The sequence below is a fragment of the Hylaeus anthracinus genome, unplaced genomic scaffold (assembly GCF_026225885.1).
Source record: "Hylaeus anthracinus isolate JK02 unplaced genomic scaffold, UHH_iyHylAnth1.0_haploid 11981, whole genome shotgun sequence".
NCBI lineage: Eukaryota > Metazoa > Arthropoda > Insecta > Hymenoptera > Colletidae > Hylaeus > Hylaeus anthracinus.
The window spans coordinates 1069368-1087452 of NW_026534329.1; the positions used below are offsets into that span (position 1 = coordinate 1069368).

At 40.8% G+C, this 18085-nt stretch overlaps 2 protein-coding genes across 2 annotated transcripts in view; one reads left to right on the forward strand and one right to left on the reverse strand.

Moving 5' to 3' along the window:
- LOC128885610 (lysosomal acid glucosylceramidase-like) overlaps nucleotides 1-15950 on the reverse strand; it is a 45537-nt gene extending 29587 nt beyond the window's left edge. The window contains exon 1 of the mRNA XM_054139710.1: nucleotides 15830-15950. The gene's annotated coding sequence lies outside the window, so the exon portion shown is untranslated. The remainder of the gene's footprint in view (nucleotides 1-15829) is intronic.
- Nucleotides 1-18085, forward strand: part of LOC128885612 (tubulin glycylase 3A-like) — a 43992-nt gene that overhangs the window by 16162 nt on the left and 9745 nt on the right. The window contains exons 2-3 of the mRNA XM_054139712.1: nucleotides 12233-14676; nucleotides 14752-14908. The gene's annotated coding sequence lies outside the window, so the exon portion shown is untranslated. The remainder of the gene's footprint in view (nucleotides 1-12232; nucleotides 14677-14751; nucleotides 14909-18085) is intronic.

The following is an 18085-nucleotide window of genomic DNA, read 5'->3' on the forward strand; positions in this document are numbered from 1 at the left end:
CCCGATGGAACAGAGCTACTCTACATGTACATTTGTCGATCATAGGTAACTATAAACGGGCGACAAACGCGCGATACCGATCGTCTGTTTATAATGTAGCTTGTATGGTTGCATTATACCATGTCGTTCGAACCATCCTTGTTTCTGGTTCAACGGAGTTTCGACATTCGTTGGTAATTAGCTCATTCGAACGATGGTCTTTTCCATGATGGGAAATTATTTCAACAGGTACTGGTGCGTTTCATTTTCGAACTAAATTTTCGTTTAAACAAAAAAGTAGTTTGTCTAGTTTGAGTTAATTCATTAATTTACATCAATGATCCACGTTTTTCCTCTATTTTGACGAAATCGAAAGAAAGTTTGAAATATTCCACAGATAAAATGTAACGAGTCACGTCGAATACCCGATTCGTATCGTAGAATTGTTATCGAGAAGCACAGTTAACCAGATATTTTAAACGAGTGCCGTCCCTCTGCGCCCTTAAAAGTTCTTTGGACCCTTGTTAGGGAACTTCTTGTTGTGGGGTTCAGGATTTATATACGCGTACGTAGCAGACGTATATCGTAGACGTATATCGTAGAAAATAGCCGACCTAATCAAAAGTTTTCACGGTGCATAAGCGATGACAGGTATCCGGGGACGGTGTAAGAACTCGGCACCTATTGTCAGTCGATTCACTTCCCTGATCTCATTTGTCCGCGGCTGGAAAAACTCTTTCAATTTCGATCGTGAATTACGGTCGGCCGCATTCGGTACGTGCCCGCGATTCCGTAATGTGGTAACCTCGGAGAATGTAACCAAAGAACCGATCGAACACGAAACTTCACCCTTCGCCGTCACTGAAATCGAATTATACGGGTAATCAGGAAGTTAGAACCGCAGTCCATTTTCTGGCACAAAATCGCTGGACATAGTGAATATTTTCGCTACTTCTGGATGTGTTAGCGTATGCAATCCACGTGTATACCGATTCAAAAGTGTGCAAAGAAGTTGAAAAATGTGTAGGCCTTTTTTCACATACGTTTCCAGACAACCGTCTCGATGGACCTACGAAAAGAAGCATACATATACTCATGTACAAGGATTTTTTTAATAACGAAAGATCAGGATTAGCCCAATTTTGAAAAGAGGCCATTTCACAAGTCTGTGCATATTTGAAGATAAAACGTCATTTCGAATCGGTTTAAAGCGTTTCGTTAAGTGGCTGATTTATTTTGCAAAAGGCAATTCAGCTTCGACTATTGCCATTTCGGTCTTCGTTTTTCCATGAACTCGGGGGATGTTTTAAAAAGAGAACCAGAACGAAAGCATCACGGTTCTGGCTTTATTTCCGTAGAGTCTATACCACCCGGGAGAGAGGTACGGATAGAATAAAGTGGTTACGCTTCGACAGAGACCCTGGATGCGTCAGTTTGCCATGCGATACACGTATTTAGAGGTAACCGTGTATCTCAGACTGCTGCTAGCTAATGAAAAAACTTTGTCACAGAAAAAAATCGGCATCGAATAGACTCATGGAACAAGACGTGTTCGTTTATTTCGAGTCAACGACGTTACCAAAGTGGCGGTGTCCGCGCGCCGTGTTACGTGGATTTTTTAATATTTGAATAAACCACTTGTGATTTAAGCGACGACTGCCGAGCCCACCATTTTCATTCGAATTCCAGGATAGGCTGCGCGAAAACATCTAAAAGTTTTGGCACTTTGGCAAAAGGGAAGAACTTTCAGCGTAAAACAAGCGACCCCGTTTCCACAGCTAATTACGCTGTGAACGATACGCGTCCATAGGATGAAACACTATGTGCTCGAGGTTCAGACCCTATTAATAATTAATTCTACTTTATTTTTCGGAATAATATCTACGTTTTCTGGTGAAAAGGACATTCTATTATTGATTTATAATATCCATAAACACATTTAGAACATTTCGAAAATTAACGTTTGTCCCGCTAGATCGCTGAAATATCACACTGTGCGACGTTTAGCCGATAGACTTCGTAAATTCTACCGTGAACCATTCGCGATAGTACTTCCAGTTTTTAAGCAAATATTCTTAAAGGTGCAACGTCAAGGCTGACCAAAATCTAAATAACGGAAAGTCAGAGAGTAATTCAGAGGCGGTCGGGAACTCGGCGTTATTATGCATAAGGACTTCGTGTCGCGATTTTAAGGATCATGGCAAGCTCGTCCTCCCGCTGTGTATTCGGATCCCCTCGGAATTGTGTTGCAGCCAACCACCCTTTGGTGGCAGCTGACGCACACGCGAGAGCGCGGCATCCGCCATGGAACGAGAGCGCTTATGTCGTATTTGATATCTTGTTCCAGTGGGAGGTTCGCGAAGTCTCCGGCAGAATCTCCAACTAACAGGCAGAACAGGGATGCTGTTTCGCGAAGGGCTCATTTCGAGCATCTCTCGCAGATTTTAATGCAACCAATCGTGGCATTAGACGAAATCTCTGGGTTAAGCGAGGAACGTGTAGCTTTAGAAGATTCAAGAACCTGATAACACTCGTTTCTGTAAGGATAATATCGAAATACTTTTTGCGACACACCTTCATCCTTTAAAGAGTAATATTTCGAACAAGACAATTTCATTACTTTTTATATAACGCGCTAAAGTCTAGAAACGAGTTCACATATGATATCGAAAGTTTCAAGTCAGCGAAATAGAAGAGAAGAGGTTCTCCGACGAGGTTTCAAGGATGCGTAGGTGGCGGTGCGGCCATCCGATGAGTATACTTCACTGGTTTTTCGAGTGTTTCCGTACTCGTGTGTTTCCGTACCCTTAATTGGAGACGCATGCCCACGCAAATATACTACCTAAAGATGCAGGGATATTTCAAGGACGTTCCCTCAGGCGACGTCGCGTACTTTGTTTCCCCGATGAGACTTGTGGTTTCGTTAAAAAATGACACTCCACGAAGGCTTTCTTTGTCAGTTCGTGAAAGGGCTAGAGTAACAATCTAATATGAAATGTTTTCGAAGGAGAAACATTCAAAAAGAATATTCATTTGGGGAATGGTATAAATATCATCGAATGGATCAATATTTTCGAAACTTTTGTAGAACATAGACTTTATCTCTAGATAAATACCGAATTCCATGACTTACACGCGCGGGCGTTGGAAGGAAAATGGATGTTCGTTATTTTAGCAACGAAAGGAACTTTTACCGTGCCAAATGAGAGCTTTCATGGCTACTGTAAATTGTCCTTAAATCCGAATCTTTGGAGGCAATAATTTAGCTTCAAATTTAATTAAAGAGAATTAGAGTTTGCCAGGAAACCGCATTATACATCGAGTTCCTGGTAGCGCCGGTTGCAAATGCTAAGTAATTTCAAGATAACTACAAAAATTAAACAAGTATTTCATCTGAAATTCGGCTAACAAATGTATCAACGAATCATCAAAATTTTCTGCCGCGAACGCTACTACATTTTACATTTTAATTCCTGGCTATTGGTTGAACGAATTTACACGTACGGGAATTACGGAATGTATATAATATTCGCAGAACGTATTTTATATTTACTATATTGCTAATATTAAGGGGGGAGCAACATTTACACGCGTATTAAAAGTAAAGCACGTATAAGTTACAGTCGACAGATATTTCTCCATGGATATGCAGTTTAAAAACGATAAAATAAATTAATGTAAATATGATAATCGTACGTGATTTATTCCTCCTATAGTAAAATGTATTTGCATATCACTTATTTTTTTTCTCTGTGCAAAGCTCATTGCCTGTTGATCATGACACTTCGCGCACATTATATCTTTGCCACTTTAAATCCATCCATCTTTTCCGTCGCGATACTTTACATTCTAGACATTGAGGATTACGAATGACATTCAGATAATCTTGTCCATTTAAAACCATCTTGAAAGCGCCACATTGCTCTCGCGATGTCCTTTTTGCAACGCAATTCTTTTTCCTAGGCTTAACTCATACCCGCTTAGGAACCGGGCCCTTATCACCGGCTTTAATGCTTCATTAACATAATTAAATGAGTTTGCTATACGGCGGTTATACGGTTGTACTTTTGTCAGTGATGGATGGTCGCGCGTCATAGACACTGCGGTAGAAAATATGCAGTAAAGGTCAGACGCGATTTTTTCTGTCCCTTCACCAGCTCTTGGTTTCAGACGGATCACGTTACATAAATGTTATACCACTGTTTATCATGCATTACCTTCTTTCTATTTTACTATTTTACTATTTTACGAGTGTCTTTACCACGAACTCGTATCATCTTACGGATGCAGAAGTGAATCCTTGGTCTTTCGAGAGCAGACCGTGATCGCGATAGTGACCATCTAATTTTTCGATAAGATTTTAGACGAGAGAGTGATAACCGTTAAAGGGGCACCCGCATTTCACACCTTGAAAGAATTGCTCTCCGTAAAACATTCGCTGACGTTATAGCCTGAAATTAAACGTGGAACGAAGTAAAAAGTCGGTCTTCCGGTGATTCGTACGCTGTTCGCTCGCCTGGTTTTCGTTTTCTAAGAGCTCCTATTCGTTTCAGCGATTGGTAATATTTCTTGTTAAAGCTTCACACTTTCAGACTCGAAGATTCATGGAGGAGAAACATTTCTGGCTTTTGCGTGATTGGATCTGGACGATTAATCTTAATAAAATATGAGGATCAAGTTTATGTATATATCGAAATTTTTACGTAAATTCTTCTCCAAATCGATTGTATCGTTTAAAATGAAAAAGTCGGAACTATTTCGGATGAAAAGTTGACCAAAAACGGATCAACTTACGCGGAATCCAGTTGACAGTGGGGTCGAAGTATTTCAGTTCTCGTTGAGCGCGCGCGAGGAACCAGATCGTTAGGTTGCCGAGGCCGAAGAGTGGAAGACATAACGAAGGGAGAATAAGCGAAAGACACACAATCTCGGTAATGGGAAGACCGCAAAAAATGGCGTGAATGGAGGATTCAGACGGAGGCAGCCTCGTCAAGCGGGACTGTCGTCTCCGCTGCGAACGCCCAGAGGCCCGCGCGACTCTGTAATTAAAAAGTAGAAACGTAGACGGAAATTGTTGACGTTGAAGTTCCGGACATCGTCCTTTTTTTACCTTTATCCCGAATCTCCCCGTCTCTCTCCTTCTTCCCTTGTTTTAGCTCGCGTTCCACGCTATCGCATTTCTCTTTTCTGTCTCCACCCATTATGCGTTTCGATTCTTTAACGACGTAAACGTTCATCGCGTTATAAGAAGAACTGAGAGAAAGATTCGTTCGGTCGAGGCCAATTAAAATTCGGAGCAGTGCGATATCCGCTTGATTATTTCATTCTTACCACAACATTCTGTCTCTCGGAAAACGAAACCAACGGAGAATAAGTAAATGTTATCGATGACGAGTTCTTTTTACATATCTATATGCTCTCTTTAAAAACGATTATGCTTTTGGTTCACCTGATTAATAATCGTCACTTGAAATTTTATTAGAGGACAGGGCAACATCGTTGGATATAAAGTAACACATTGTTTAGAGAAAGGTACGGTTCGCTTCGCGTCTGTAAAATCCAGATACTTTCAGAATTGAACTGTCGCGATGGACACGGCCGCGACGTACGTAGAAGCTCGAAAGAAACGCAATCTCGAGGGTATAAGGCACATGGCATTCATTCGTGTCAGCTAGTGGATGCAATAGCTGATCTGACGTAAACTGCGTCCATGTCTCGTTTAGCACGGTTGGTCGAACAGCCCGCAACCATCGGTCTTTAAACGTACACGAACCCACACGGACCAGACACGGAACATTGAGCATCTTCGTACGTGTGCTTTCGATATTTGTCAAGAGTGATCATTCCGGACGTATCGTTCCGCAGTAGCTAACTTTTTCGATACGCTGAGCTTTCTCCTATTTCTTCTCTATCTTCTTCTTCTTTTCTGTTTCATATTTTCATGAGAATCAAATAGAAAGAAGAATAACGTAAAAATCGCCACGACTGAAACTAACAAGTATATCGTAACAATTAATCGATGCTTTCGCGTCATATTTGCAGTTGTGTTGCAATTGGTTTCAGATGTGTGCCACTTGGTATTGAAGGTAGCCGATAACAAGGAGGCCGACTCGTCGAATAAATACTTGGATCGTTTTAAAACCCGAAGATCGTTTCGCTTCTAGTTCTGCCGTTTCTGCTTTCGTTTTGCTCAGCATCGCGGATTCAGCACCGATTCCGCGGAGTCGATACTACCCGCGGGATCGATATCATATCGAGACTCTGGAAGAGCTCGGCGTCCATGCATTTCAACGTTTTCTTGACGCCCTACAATCCACCGCAGACGGCGATTGCATTTGTGTTACCTTGCTCTTTTTCTCAGAGGAACGATAACGGCGTTTGAACGAAACCAAGCATGCGCTGTTGCTCGACTTGCCGCGATACCCAATTTTAAGTTACAGAGATATGGTAAAAAATTATACCGATCATACCTGTTTGTTTGAAGCACGTGCAAAACACAATGTCACTAAATTGTTTCATATATTCGCCAACTAGTCCACAGTCTACGTTTCCGTGTTGTCTTGAACACCACTCAAACGAAAACTTTTACACTTTTCGAGAAAAGCAACGAGAATTCAAATGCTAAACTACTCGTACAAATGCAAAAATAGCTCGCATGAAACGTATCTACCCGCAGTGTTTACTCGATCTAAGAGAACTAATGTGCATTTCGTCATTCCCGCCCTCGCATTCCACCGAGCAAGCGAAATAGTATCGAGTGCATGATATCTTAATAAAAAAAGGAGATAAACGAGCTAACGATAAAGAGAGGTCAGAACAAAGAATTTCAACTTAAACTTACTTCTACTTGCTTCTACACGTATAACGACTATACTTTAAATAAATCTTTGAACTTGTTCAAAATCTGTCAAAGTTTTACAATATTCGCAACACGACAAGCGTTTTAACTTTATGAAAAACGATGCTCGTTTTTCCGCTAGAAGCAACGGCAAAGCTAGAATGCCATGAAATCATATTCCGCGGCGAGCGCACGGAAGAAAACGTGAAGCAAAATATACCAAGCTGAAAATCGCAATTTCTGCTTCATTCATTGTGCTTCTTTCGTATGTCGGTCCTGGCAATGGTTCTGGATCGATTCGTTTGAGGAACCGAATGATCTGTCGACTCGGAACGCGGACCTTCTGTACTCGTGCGCATCGAATTATCTTGACATAATACGAGCAGCTAGCTTTTTCCTTTGGCCAAACCATGGAAACGACAGAACGTCTTTGAGGCCACGGTACATCGGAAATGATGCGGTTTCCTAGAGACCGCCATTCGTTTGCAACCTTAGACCGTCTTTTACCCTACAATTTCATAACTCGTTCTAGGTATTCGTGGAATTGACATGTGTCTTCGCAAAGTCGGAAGCGAAGCAGCAGTACTTTCTCAGATATAATACTTTCGTGACAGCATCGCGTTCTCCATCACTTTACTTAGCGTGTAAAAGTATCCCACGCATTTCTAATTAATATTTACAGCGAATTTAGCTCTCCTCATACAAATCATTATTTTCTGTCGTAAAATTGGCTATGAAAAGCAAGTATAGAGCAAAATTGGTACTGCGAAATGCCATTAAATATATGGGAATTTTCAAATAGCGACGACGTACATTCGACTAAAATATTAAATTCGTTAAATGGCGAAGTTAACGCGAAACGGTGCTACGTGTGCATCTTGTTTACGTAGCTGGGTAAAAACGAATTATAAAAGAGGGTACGAGTCGGTCGGAGAGCTCGGGATTTGTGGTTTATGTTGTGTCGCGTAGTGCGTATTGCGTGTTTTGTGTTGAGTGAAAATGTATGTAGAATGTCGATACCCTGCCGTGTATTCTTCCTGTATTCACGCAGCCATTTATCGAGAGAATTCATCCATATTTCACTTCAGATAAGTGACGAGTTCCTCGTTTTATTTCGCATGATCGTGTCGATTTTATCCGGACTATCAACAAGATTTCAAATATTTTAAGCGTTGTATTTACTGTCAGCGTTTGCGATGAATTATTTCTTCCCATTTATGTATTTTGTAAAAATTCTTTGGATGTTCAAAAATACGAGAAATAAATTTGACGATAGAAATTTTCTAAACAAATCACATATTCATATTCAGATACGAAGGTGCGATAAATATTATTTTTACGCTCTGTACGTAGGAACTCGTTAGTTTAAGACCCGGTGGACGTAAAGAAATCGCGCAACCTTTCGGTATACGTTCTATCTTGCCTTAGTTGCAATGGAAGTCGACGAGTAACGATTTGCAGTTAAGTGAATTTCGAGCTATTCGTCGTCGCTTCCTTCGAAACAGCATCTGCAACGAGATCCCTGCTTCCTTCCATTCGGGGACAAACAACAAAAAGCAGACCCGTACTTTGAGAATCGTCGCGACTGAAAGCTACTCGGTTTCTTCGTATACAACGACCGCGCGACGTGGCTTTCGACGAAAAGCTCTCCGCGCTACGTAGATATTCTGTCGAGGAAGAAGTCCTCCCATTTCTCTTCCCTCGGTCCTCAAAGAACCAGGGGAAGTTAGACGAAATACTTTAATAGAGCCGCGTGATGCTTCTTCGGGAGAAACGGGGAAAAGGGAAGCTCGGTGCTTTATGCCGATTATTACGAGGAAGCTATTAGACTGCTAACGCCCGAGGGAGTGCACCACTTTGGAGGCCCATACTGGCCATTGTCTGCGTGTCAGCAACGCCGAGCAGAAAATCAAATTTCCCAGCGAGAAATTCAGCAGCTCGATGTTAACACCCGGTACAAAGTTCCTTTGAAAAGTTGCACGTTACGCGGGTAGACGTTTCGACTTTATTCTTCGTAAACTCTTCTACTTTGATAGCTGATAAAAACATTTCGGTAACTGTTGTTACGAATTAACATACATGTTTCTTCGGGGTGCTGTTTTACCTTAATTTTAACAAACGAATTTTCAAAAACTACATTTTATTCGATTCCTGTCGATATTTTTATTCGCCTCTATCTTTGGTCCGTCCAAATATCCTAAACGATGTTAGCCATGAAAGTTCGTCACCAGAGCGTGCATTGTTTGAATTTATTCGAGGAAGTCGAGCGTTCTAACGTACATGGTCGATGTTAAAGTTTCCATCGATAGATTGGTATTTATAGCTGACCCGTATTTCATTTAACCGAAACTATCGGCGCTTCGTTGCTAGAGCGACAACTTAACGAAGGCTCCTCTGGGTACCTTTGTTTCTACCGGAAGGTAATAGCGTGTAAAGTTTGTCGAGAGACATAGCGAGCGAACGATGTCCGAGATAATCTCGTGATTGCCTTCAGGCTCCAATTACACCCTTGACACGAACCGTATGGGATCTCAAGATTACCTCCTTCGGAAGCTCATAGTTCGCTTAAGGTATATAAGCATCCTTCGCCTCGACTCGTTCTCCTACACTCCATTGCACGACTATTTCTCACATGCTTAGCGTCACGATAGACGCAACTTCCACTTTTTATGTAGATTGACAAATCTCCATTAGGAAATTAAAATTATTTCAATGACATTATCGGTATACGAGTTCTTTAGTAATCATAATTCGTTTAAACATGTGTAATTAGAAACAACATTTTCACGAATACTATTTTCCACGCAATTGATAATAATCTGTATCTCACTGCGTACTCTTATTTACACGGTAATGAAAATAACTCGAAATGCAACCAGGAATGTCGAAAGCAATACCCGATATGCGTACAACGAATGAGGACAGCGTTGGACAGAGGACGAGACATTTATAACAGAATATTATTTTAATCACAATTTATGTGTAGAATTTTAAACAATCGCCTGCCGCTTTGTTACTATCGAAGTTTAATTTGGATGTTAAAGCTGGCTAATTTATAATCAATATAACATTTGTTGAAGGAATATTGGAATTTGGTTAACCATTGCAACGCGATAGAGAGTTATATTTCGCAAAGACACCATTATTATATTTAATATGCCCGCCGCGTGTTTTTAACGGGCCGGATTGTTACCATGGAAATATACATGGCGATTTTCAGCGAATTGAGCGGAACTGGCGCGAAAGGAAAAATCACCTGCAATTTGTAAGTGCTAAAGGTGGAATAGCCGTACGCAGAAATTGTAGTCGTATTCTTACTGCGCGAACGTGCTACCAATTAGTCTTTTGATGTCGTTGATGGCAATTACGGCCATAATTAGAGCAATTCATCGAATTTTCAAGAATTGTCATTAACCTTTGTAACCCTCCGCGCCTCAACAATTTATCAAAGTCATCTCGCTAGTCTACCGTTACTTCGCTCAAAGAATTCGCATTTCAAATTTCTCTTGCGAAACAATTTGCAATTCGCTATTTATAAAAATGTATGCAACTGTTTTCGTCGAATACACCTCTATTCTGTCAAAGAATCTCCATTCGTAATTTTTTTTCTAAGTATTGTATTGACATTAAAATCAGGCAATAGTATCTTGGTTTTGTTTCGCATTACTTCTGAAAGAAATACCACGGAACTTTTTTCCAGTATAATGGAAGCGTCGGCGTACGATTCATCGAGAAAGCCATCAAAGCGAAAAGTAAAGATCCGTAGGAAAAATCACGGAATACTTTGGAAAATGTATTTTAATACTCGCGAGGCGTGTTTCTCGAAATCTACAAGCGAAATGACATTTCCTCGACGTGCACTACGAACGAACGAAGCATAGAGTGATCCCTAATGATAAAGAACGAGGTCGGCGGTGTTTCATGAATAAATTTAGAAAATCGAGCCTTATAAACAAATACTGAATTCATTTCCCTGACTTTCTTTGACTCGGTTCGCTTTGCCTGGTCAACCATTGAGTAAACTTTGTCTCATACCTTGGAATCGTATTGGTCTTATCAAGTCTTATCGCACGAAAAACGTTCTGCGTGCTCACACGTTAATAAGTTTCCCATTGCAGCGTTTCATCGTTAGCTTAATTGAAACATTAAATATTATCAGTTTCGATATTGTCGCCTATCGACCAATCGTTTCACGCAAACAAGCATCACGCGAAATTAATAGACTATTAAACTTTTCGTATCAATCAATATTTGAAAAATTGAAGCGCGCGCTACTCTCAAGGTTTAATTAACCGATGAATTAATTTGAAAACATTTCTAGATTCGACGCTGTGCTGTCTCCTGTCATATTCCATATCGAAAAATCGAATGTTGAATTTCATTCGAAGAAATTGAACGTTTCAGAGATGAATCGTCGAAGAAAACCATCGTTGTTAAGCGAGGAATATACGGTTTGCCAGGAACACCCAGCAGCAAAGTCAAAGGCAATTTATGAACTCGAATGAGTTTGCAAGCGAGGCCGGAGAGTTTGTGTATTCGTTGTTACAAAAGTGCGGGAACCGAACGCTAGCAGTAGCGTTAGTCGTGAACTTCGTAACTGCGTAGCTTCTTCTGCTCTCGGCCCGATTATTTATGGAGCCAGGAGTAGTACCTTTCTTCGAAGAAGAAACGCTCGAACGTCGGCTCGGTTGGAAAGTTAATAACTTCCAGAACGAAGAGCCCGAGATGCCGAAGAAAAATTCAAATCTTTGGAATTTGTTAGGAATTCCAGCACTTGGGAATAATTTATGATGGAAATTCTGAAGAGAACTTTCGAGGAAAAGCAATCTGTTGATGCTCTATTTCCTAATTACGCTTAAATATGATTTTGAAAAAAACGAAAGAAGACGGAAAGAAGTACACTCGCAGTTACACGCCTCTCATCAAATATATACTTCTGTAAGAAGGACGAAGATAAGAAGAAAGTATTACCTCGATATTATGATCAAACGAATACTTCGTCATAAATGTCACGATGACATCTTGCGCTGTCCATCGGCATACTTCGTTTCAGAGACTTAAACTATTGTTTGAGTTGGCGGTAATACGTGATAAATGCGAGTAAAAGAGAAAAGAGGAGTAACCATCGAAGGACAAGAGCCTGCTTTCGGTTCAAGTTCTTTGAATGCAAACAGTCGCGATAGGAAAACTACATATGTAGCTCTTCGAGAAGCGAGCCGTGAAATTGAGGATTTCTAACCTGCTGGAACAGCAGAAGCACTTGTACCATCTTTCTGTTACGTGATTCGTCTTCTTCTTCGAGACACGCCAGCACGATGCAGAGATTCTAAACCAAAATTCCTTCGTGTTTCTTTTACATTAAGTTCTTTCAAATATTCTGTTGCATCGTATCATCAGCGACTTTTTATTTTGCAGGTGCTGGTCAACAGGTTTTATTTATATGAGGGTTTATTCTCAGTTTGAGTATCGCATACCTCGTGTACCGCTAGAATATTGCGCAGTTGTCCGCTGGAAGATTAGAGCACCAAACTCGAAGGAAGATTCATGCGCAGGGTCGCCATAGCTGGACACAACTATGCAAGCAAACTTCCCGGACACAATGTCCGGCTAACTATGCATCGAATGACGTGAACTGTGCAATGTTTGCACCAATATACCGGGAGCGGCAACTGCGAACTGCAAATCGTCACTGACGAAATCAGATTACGAAACGAATTTACTCGAGGAGCCAAACCTAGCTACGGCGACGCTCTGATTACTTCGGAACTTCCCACGAATTTCTATATTCGTGATCTTCCCTTGCCGATGAAATCGTGATTTCAGGTGGTGGTTGAACAGGCGCCAACAGCATTCACAAATTTGCTCTCGGAATGAAGAACGCTTAATGGAATATTGGAAACTTTACGCGCCAGTGTGAAGCCGTAAAGATGTTGAATTTATGAAACCCTTAAACGATGCAAAATTCGCGCTTGTTTCCCGCCTCCTTCATAAATTTCGCAAGTTTTTGTCGCGTACTTATTATGCAACGGTCTCGCGTGCTTCAAAAATGGATACTGCAAATGCGAGATTAAGATTCGATTAGTCGCGAGTTTATCGTGTAAACTTAATAAAATCCGACTAAACGACCATAAAGAGTAGTATGAGGTCAAGTAATTTAGGAAAGTGTTTAGATAAGATGGTATGCAGTAGTTTAAAAATGAAACACAATGAGATTACGTTTTGTCGGCTAATTTAAAATCGTGACTGTCGAAGTCCTTATGCATTGCGAGAGATAGAACGACCTCGCGATTTGGATATCGTCGTTGATATTCGCGGCAGTATTACTGTCCTCGTTGCATACCTAAATCGAATATCGAAATGCAATCTTGGCATATTTTGCATGTAAAATCGTGGAAGACATTGGGCGCGGTAAATGCAATTGTAATACTCGAAATTTAAGAACAGACTGAAAGAAAAGAAGAGCGACCACTAATGATTGGTGCACGAGCGTCTATGCAGGTTGGTCGAAAGGGGTGAGAAGTTTGAATAGGTCCCCGAGGGCGTAACAACGTCGTAGACGTGTATGCCGCGTCTTCCCTCGCTTCACCTTGCATGTCTCTGTATACGACTAAGTACAATATAACTCTCTCTTCTGACTCCTGTCGCCACGGTTTGACATAACGGCTCTGAGCACCGGGCAAGTTTAGAACTAGCGAACCCGGCTTTATCTACGGTCCACGGGCGAGATTAACGAAACAAAGAGGTTATCCCCTTGTGGAATGTCGTCTTTCTCGTTTAAGGATTCGATGCACAATCTCCCTTTATGCGGGTCGTACAACTGACAAGACCAACGTATGAGTTACAATTGTACAAGAGAAATCATAAAGGAACAATGATGTTTCGAGGGCTTTCTTTGGAAAGATTCCTTTGTCGAGCATTTAATTGGAATTCAGTACGAGACGGTAAGCAAATCGATTTATTTGGATTCGACGTCGTTATTAGTTCACTCTGGCTGCGTAGGCAGAGCAATTTCCTTTTTATAGTTAACCGCGGTTCAAATCGATAGATAGTCGCACCCGGTCGGCCGTAACTTCGTTTCGAGGGAAATATCTGGATAAAACTGTCGAGGAGAAACTTCGTAGTGCTTTTGCATGCTTCAAGAGCTCCTTAATGGTCGCTAAGAAGAGCTTATTGAAAGAAAGTTACCTCGTTTAAATCCAATCCCTTTAGTTCGCCGCATTCATCGCGCATGCATGAACCCACCTCCGACGAAATTCATCGCGGACTTAGTGGTAGTGTATTCAATCAAAAGTTGCCTTGCATCTGGTCAGCTGAGTTAACCACGAGTTCCAGTCGAGGCGTTGGCGTCGGTTTAACTCGCGACTACTTTACTTTCAGACTTTTCAAATCACAGAACCGACTCGCTTTGAGCCGCGAAACGAGTCGATGCTCGTTTAAATTAGTTAAATCAACCGTTCGACTGTTGCTAATGAACTTTGCTCATTAGCGTCCCATGGTTGGGTGTTACAAAAGTGAAATTTTCAGAGACGTCGATACACCATGTGAAAATTAAATTAATCCAGTTGATTTGGTGAACGATTGAAAAGCTGACAACGATTAACGATATTTGTTTTTGTAAACAGATCAAAAAGAAGAGTAGAGGTACGTTAGACGGATTTGCGAGATACTTTGAAATCTTCGTCAATATTTACCTTGCTGTGATGTATTCCAACAGTGCGTGGGAAAATACTATAACGCGCAAGATAAAGGATGTATGCATGACCGATGTCTCTAGAGACGGAGAGAGAAGACGTCTGGCCAATTTATTATGCAAACATTTACACTCGACGTGCGCTACCTTAAATCTCGGTGCTTGCCTGGTAAATCCTACCTTCGTTTATATACGCGTCTTATATCCAGTTGAATAAATTATTCGAGTTTTATCCATATTCCAGAAATGCCCCGCTAAGCTTTCTATTAACCGTGATGTATCGGCACGAATACAACCGTCACGACGTGGATCGATCACCGTCTTTGTTCTCGCTGAAATGTCTGCAGTATTTTATTTACGTATCTCCTCTCATTGCACGTTCAGAAAATTTATTCGAAAAGGTATATTTAAAACGCACACAGAATGCATTAGTTCCGAGCTTTTATACTCGAACATCGAACGTTTGTTCTCGCTACTTTGTCTTCGAAGGCATCGTTCAACGTATTGCTAGCTTCATTTGATCTAAAGTATATTTGTCCAGGTTTCGACTGACGTTAAAAGCGTACAATTTTGAAATGGCAAAATGAGAGACCGAGGAAACATTGTTTGTGCTTTCTTAAGGATTCGATAGCATTTGTAGATGTAGAATCAACATTTGCTACGGGAGCTTCGAAAGGTCGTTTTTCAATTACGTATTCCTAAATTTCCCTTCTGCTTGTGTTTGGAAAATGTCGGATTTTTTGAAACGTGTTAGCTGCCGAATCCATCTTGCAATTACACGAAATGTTTCTTTTTCTCGTTGGTTACTATGCGGAAAACTGCAACCAGTTTCTCGCGCAGAATACATTTATCAAGTCCAACGCCATAGCCAACGGACATGTAGTACGTCACACTTGGAGAACGGAGATGCACACGTGTCATTGTTTGCCCGTGCCGAATATACTGATTTTTCAGCTCGTGTACCGGAAACGAATTTTTCCTCCAGATAGTTACCATGGAAACGAATACGCGTACGTCAAAAAGTCACTTGGCAGGCAACATTTCCCGAGGAAAGCTCTTTTGCTTTATCGCGACGCGATGCTCGCTACTGACATTTTTTTGTACTTTTTCATTCTAGCGTTCGTTGGATTGTACACATGAATGAAACTATACAACTATACAACATAATATAATGGAAGAATAATTCGCGTATACAATAAGATATACATATTAATATGTACCGTTTGTTTTGACATAGTGCATTATATTTTCACGGGTCGTTAGAAATTTGTGCACGATTACAAAATGAAATACGAAATGTTAAAACAGTAGCCACAACTTACCTTCGCGTTGTAGTTGTAACGATTTTCCTTCGAGATGAAACTCTTCCGTTGAGTATTTGCGATGAGCAGCACGGGTACGAGCCAGTTCAAACTGTGACACGATAATGTTAAAAGTGGACAATAATTACCGTTGCGCACGGTAAAAATCTAAACGAACCATCTATTATGCGCACGTCTCAGATAACGATAATAATGTAACAAGGTTTAAAGTACGTCTAATTCGATCAGCCACGCCAGTCAGCATCTGCTTACTCGCATGTCAAGAATATTTTACAAACGTTGAAACACATACTCACGTGCAGCACAATTTTTTAAGCAAGATAAGCAATTTCAAAGATGCGTACTGCGACTTCGTTGTCATGAAATACTTGTGAAATGATGTTGCTACGAATAATATGAATATTTACGTTAGAACTAACTATCGCGCGTTGGGTCTGTGCATTAAGTCTTCTGAATTATACGTAAACTTGACTCTGCGCATCGTAGTTGCGCCAATCATGCTTAAAGAGGCCTCAGGTACGCACATAGAACATGTGCTTTGCAGGGCCTCTTGCGATAAGATTATATATTTATCTGAAGCGAGAATATCGAAATGTAAATACAACTTTGACAGTAATAATTTGTCGCTAACGAAAAAACGTCTCTCGAACATTCACGAGAGTTCAGATTTTTAATATTACTCGAGACAAGAAGCATACGTTTTTTGATACTTTACGTCTAGACGGTACTAATGAGCGGAACGATTACGTTTCTGCTTTGTATACTTATGTAATACGACGCATGGACTCGTGCGTTGCTTCGCTTTAATCTTTCCTTTGTCTGCAAAGACGGAAGCATCAACGAAATCTCGCGAGGAGTCGTCTTGAGAAGAAGGAAAAGTTGCTTATGTCTGAAACGCATGACACTGGCAGTTCGAAACGAAACGCAAAGGGTACTGTCGGAAGAGTAATCATCGTCTAGTTTATTTTCTCGGTTCTTAAAATGGGATCATTACAAAGTAGTGCTTGCTTTCGCAGCCGAGAAAGAGAAGACTGAAAGGAATCGACGATGAAAGGGAGGCGAAGAGTATATTTCTCTCACGTAATTAGCCACTTTGAGCAAGAAATGGTAATGGTTCTGTATAAGAAAGAAACTGGTTTCTGTCGGCAACATGGAACAGACGCGATTTTACCGAAAAAGGGAAAATAATTAAGCTCGATTTCTTTTCAACAATTTTAAACAACAGCGGTGAACGTTTTGCGGTAATATATATTTTTTCGTCGATAGTCAAACTCTACGCTCGATTTGGAAACGCACCTTTAAAGTCATCGCCACAATTTGACTGACTCGAAAATTTTGCAGGATGAAACGAGCACATTCGAACATTTGAAACATGACCGATACGATAATAATATTCTTATTTTTTTAAAGAGGAGCAAACAAGGAAAGAGGAGCGTAAAGATCGCGGGCGTTAGACGCGAGGAAAATATGCGATATCCTCTTATGTATCTGCGACAATACATGGCGCAAGATGGAAACTTTGCTGCCTGGGTTTGAATTCGTATACGTTGGGCGGAAGTAGAGCGACGGAACACGAAGTAGAGCAGTACTCGGAGAAAAATAGTTCTCAAAGAAGAATCTACGTAATACATGACTTTGCTTTAAATTGCACAAAGGTCCCTTTAGCGATATAACATTTGGCGTGGGTACGCGTTCTTTTCGACGCTGCATCTGTAATACAGTACGTTCCTCTTTGAAAAATACCTACAAAGAGGATTGCACTGAGTAAAATTCTTGACCGCGCATACGACAATACGTGACGTGCTGTATCTCTGATTATACGCGCGCGAAAGCTAAATAAAAAAAGAACTAGTGTACGAAGTAGCGGGTTCGTTGAATCCGGATGCTAATTCTCTTTTCGCGATGTAAATTATCAGCGATATAGTGAGTGTAAAATTTTGAATATAGATAAATAGTAAACAATGTTTCATCTGGTATAGGTTAAATAAAAATTAGGATTCGATACAACTAGAAAACTGTGCGAGCAAATAAATAGAGGACGAACGTTTCCGGCAGCTTTGGTTGCGATATGACTCGACAACGACCCATAGTCGGTGAATAGTATGGCTATTAACCGACTTGCAAATTGCCTTTATCAAGTTTCTGCTTTAAACGGCGATACAGGTGAGAAAAGCGATGCTACCTAGTCGCGATTAGTAGACTTCTCCACCGAACGACCACTGTTCTCTCAAATAGACGACAGGATAATCCGATAAT